Here is a 4844-nt window from a genome sequence, read left to right as displayed (position 1 = left end):
GGAGGTGCTCAGAGCATCTACAGCCGGGTCCTCCAAACCCGCCTCAAACGTTCGAGCTGACCGGCACCCCTCATATCTAGCCCAACTATGGGATAGATATGGCGGCGCCCGGGAGCGTCCGCCGACCCCGCTGCAGGTCATAGCGATCCCATCTGCAGCGACATAAACTTCATCCTCTCTCATTGGTGCACCCAAATTTTAGTCCCACATTGCCACGCGAGGCGGACACCGACTGGCTTAAATAGTCGCGCCGGTGCATGGCAGCAAACTTCTCTGTTGTTGTGTATGTCTATCAATTCTTGTTGCGTGAGTGAGATAACTTGATAGTAGACTGCATTTCATAAATTGGTGATTGTTCATTAAGTGTCAAGTTCGTCTCGTTCATACGTACGTTGATAGCCCTACTACAGTAAGCAATTTTTAGTGTGTTTTGACAGCCCAATGGGCCCAAATCGAACAGGAAGATTGTCGTGCATGGCCCTGCCTGTAATAGATGTTTTGAAAATAGGGTAATGTGGTTGCAAATTAATGGTAAAATTTGAGGCATGTCCAATCACTGTCCATGGGGGCGTCCCGGACATTTGACGGCTCAAATTTGCAAACTACGATGGTGGACAACCCGCCTCAAACTGCGACTTACTATTAGACAATCCAACAAGAAATTTCTTAAATACACCCCGTAATTACCCCAGCACACCGGACGATCCACTCCCCACCGCACGATTAGTCACACAAATCTGAATCTAACAGCCATAGTTGATCTAATACCTCTACCGTATGCGCATAGCAATTTCCATTAGCTGACCGTGCTTCACCTGCATAGAAATACTCCACATACGCGTCCGACGTCCCTACAATCACGCAATTCTAATCGCTAACTTCTCCGTGATTAAATCTTTCTAGCCCTGCCTCCTCGCACCTATCGCTGCCGTAGCTCGCTAAAATAAGGGGTGTTTGTTTCCAGAGACTTTTTTTGTGTAGGGACTAGAAAAAGTTCTCTTCTTAGAGACTTTTTTATCAAACGGGAGGGACTTTTTAGGACTAAACTAGGCATTTGGGACTAAATGAAACAAACACCCCCAGCGGCGCACGACCTTCCTTCCTCGAGCAGCGGCAGTGGAGCGGGGTGCAGCGGGCTTGGCCTACGCCGACGGGCGGCGTGGTCCCTCTCCTCTATCGAGTAGCGGCGGTGGCGCGGGACGCAGCGGGCTCGGCCTTCGTCGTCGGCGGCGGGGTCCCTCGACCATCAGCGGCAGCGCCGAACACAATAGGCGGCCAGGACGCGGCGGCGAAGCTGAGGGAGCCGTCCCTTGTGGCACGGGGGGCGTGACGGTGCCATGGCGGCTCTGGGGTGGAGGGCGCATGCGTGTACGCGGCGCGTTCCTCCGGCTTCCGGCGTGCCGCAGCATGGACTTCCCTGCTGTCGTCGTGCTCCCTGATGCCAGCTCCTCCTTCCTCCCGCCGCTAGACATGCACAACACCATCCCATGCCCTCTGCCCGCTGGCCAGAGAAAGGTCAGTAGTTTCATTCGTCTCTTCCTTGAAGCAGAGAGAAGATTAATAAATTATCTCGCCCACTATACCATACCGTGGAATGAGCTGGGGTCCTTGCGTTGGCGCATACACATTATTTTTGTTGATTCATGCCTCAGATCGCATAAATAGGATAATCCGAAAAAACCCTGACCACCAAGTGTTTGTGTTTATGCTCACAAAGCTTTTCATTCTCTATTTTGATGGTCTGAACATTCCAATCGAGGAGAAATCTGTTAGTGCCCTGAGTTCATCGATTCTATGCAGCTATAAAGTTGAATGAATCAACCAAAAAGTTACGGCCTAGAGCCCTAGACAAACAAAAAATTATGTTGGGAAATCACCTAAATCAACAGCAACCATGGGTTGTTCAGGTGGGGTGGGCGGCCTCGATCCCTTACAAGCACGCAGCTCGTAGATGGCCAAGAGCAGGGCAGGTAAGGAAATGCATGTTTACGCTTTAGGCCTCCTTTGGTTCATAGGATTGGAAAATCATAGGAATAGGAAAGTCATAGGAAATGAGATGACATGCATCTCAAATCCTATGCATAGGAATAGAAAAGGAGATGCCCTTTAATTCACGCCATAGGATTTTTTCCATTGAGTCTAGGCTAATGTTTATTTTCCTATGAAATGTGAAGGATAGGAAGAATTCCTCCACAGGAATATGATTTCATTCCTACAAACCAAAGAGCTCTGAAGGAATTTTTCCTATAGAAATCCTATCCTATGAAAATCTTACAAAATTCCTCCAAACCAAAGGACAGCAGGGAAGTCCATTATCAGTAGGTATCTGGAAGTTGGATGTGCACGGATTTGATAACAAGGATAAAACTAAATGTTGTGCTCCAGAAAAACAGTCAGAAAAGGACAAGAATTTATACCATTGTCAGTAGGTATCTGGAAGTTGGATGTGCACGGATTTGGTGAACACGACCTTGATCTGCACGGATCCGGTGACTGTGACCTCGATCTGCATGAATCCGGCTATGACAAGTTGGATCTATGGAAGGGGCAATCATGGCAACGATGCCATCGCTACAGATCGACATGCATGAACGCATGATGCAGGACAGGGTATCCATCTGTTGTATCTAGATATCAGCACACTTCTTTAACTGAATGTAAAAGTGTTACGGCAACAAATGCATCATTCTTCAGTCTTTTAATCCTGAGATTTTAGTTATATATCAGTCTTCAGATCCTCTTGTTTTATTTTTTTCTTTTTGTCAATCAGTGTTTTTAGTCATATTCCCTAAAAAAATTGTCCTTACTATATTCTTTCTTCAGTCTATTTGTTTTTTCATGATATGATCTTATTCCATAAATTGTAGGCATTGGTGAGAAATATGGAATGATGCACGTGAACAGATTGTCACTGCCATCTCATCCACTGCACTGAAGGAGATCAAGCCCATTTCCATCAGCATCAACTAGCACCTCTCCTTGACCTGCATCCTTGTCCTTTGGTAAGTTGGCATGCTCCCTGTTCGTGTACAAGGACGGTGAGATGGATATGGGTTTGGTACTACTGATGTTGATGAACTGCTCATTTGCAAACAAGATGAGCCTGAAAGGAACTAAGAGAAATGACTATTCATTTATCAATCTTGGCATTCTTTGTATTGCCAATTTGTCAATTCGACTGATGATTGAATGTATTGGTAGACACAATGACCTGTTTCTTGATCAGCTATGATATGTGTTTCCACTGGCTACTTGCCGCTTTCTGAGGGGCAGATTTTAGCTTGAGAAGATTTTTGCGAAAACATAGCGGTGCTCTTGCTCTGATGGAAATTCAGAGTAGGGTGTTCCAAACTAGATTGATACACGTAGGAATTTGTGACTGAGTTTTATGCTCAGAGCTACATACATGCTTGCAGCGCTTCACCTATCCTAGAACTTTTATTTCATTTTTTGTGTTGCTATAATCTGTCCATTAGTCGGTATTCCAGCTCCATTAATCGGTATTCTAGCTGAAAGTTTCAAAGTTGTCAATTATTTTCGAAACTTGGTTCGCAGAGTAGCTGGTCCTTTTTTGGGACATATTTGTTGTGTCTTTTTCTCAGTGTGTCTTGTATTTTGTCATACACAGTTCAATTAGCTAATTGTTATTATGCCATAGCTAAATTGTGCAACCTATTGCCGCTCTGCCATGTGTCACATGGCCATCCTTCATACACCGCTTCACTAGGACTAAGACCGAAGTGCAAATGATGGTATGTAAGTTTTCACTATTTCCTCACTTGATCTTATTGTTTTTCCACGGTTTTCTAACTGGGGTCCTCACATATTTTGTGTGTGTGTACATTACGGGGCACCTAGAAATTTCCAAAAGAAGTTGCCTCTTGTTTGGACACCGCGAAGTACGGGCTGGCAAGACTAAGATTAGGCAAAGAGAGCTTCAGGAGGACCGAGTATGACACCTCACTCGACGATCTATTCTTCAAGCAAGGATGAAGAAGTTCCTCATGAGACATGACATGAGATTGGCACTGCTATACTAATTACATTTAATACCGTCGCCAACAATGAGTTGGATATTATAGTCATTCTTTTATGTCCTCTGAGAAGATCATGTTGGACGAGTTCCGGGCTTTAATGAGTTATTTAGTCATTTCTCTTCGGGTTTTTTAAACCATGGAGGAGAACTGCATGTGAACTTCATAGATACGAGAAGAAAAGGATAAAGGCATGTACAAAGTTCAATTCCTCTTCTGTTTATTTTGTTTCCTCTTTGTCTACATACTGGTTTTTGAACTATGTATTGTTAATCGGATGTATATAGACATGTTTTAGTGTGTTTGTTCACTTATTGCAATCAGTATGTAGTCTATGTTAAAATATTCAAACACATATTATATTTGTGAATGAAGAAAATATTTTTACAATTGTCATATATGATTATAATGTTAGTCAAGACGTGCGTTACACGTGCATACTTACTAGTCGTTCACTAACAATTATTTTGGTTGAGACCTTCGCTGCCTTGGAAGGTCATCTTGATCTTTTGCCTATGATCTGCACAGATCTAACTTTGTATTGTGAGGTGGGGAGAAGGAAAGTGAAGGGTGTTAGGTTGATCTCTATCCCGTTCGAACCCAATGGGTCAAACGGGCCTTGACTCGCGCCCTGATCGGGGGCGCCCAACCAAACCATGGTTGGTGGGCCCTTGTGACCCGCGCTATATAAACAGAGGTGGGGGCCGGGGCACAACTTACGAGGTTAATCGCTGCCACAAGCCCTACCGACAATCCCTTCCGATGTAGGGTTAGCGCGGCGCTCACGGGAAGCTCCATCACCGCCGCCAT

At 44.9% G+C, this 4844-nt stretch overlaps 1 long non-coding RNA gene across 1 annotated transcript; it reads left to right on the top strand.

The window, feature by feature from the left end:
• Positions 1-1003: 1003 nt before the first annotated feature.
• LOC123103120 (uncharacterized) lies at positions 1004-4376 on the top strand. The gene is made up of 3 exons (XR_006449669.1): positions 1004-1515; positions 2868-3752; positions 3859-4376. It is a non-coding gene; the product is annotated as an uncharacterized lncRNA (long non-coding RNA).
• The last annotated feature ends 468 nt before the right edge of the window (positions 4377-4844 follow it).

This window comes from Triticum aestivum, chromosome 1A (assembly GCF_018294505.1).
Source record: "Triticum aestivum cultivar Chinese Spring chromosome 1A, IWGSC CS RefSeq v2.1, whole genome shotgun sequence".
In the NCBI taxonomy this organism is placed as follows: Eukaryota; Viridiplantae; Streptophyta; class Magnoliopsida; order Poales; family Poaceae; genus Triticum; species Triticum aestivum.
Note: the sequence above shows the minus strand (reverse complement) of the source record. Positions and strands in the feature narration are given on the sequence as shown.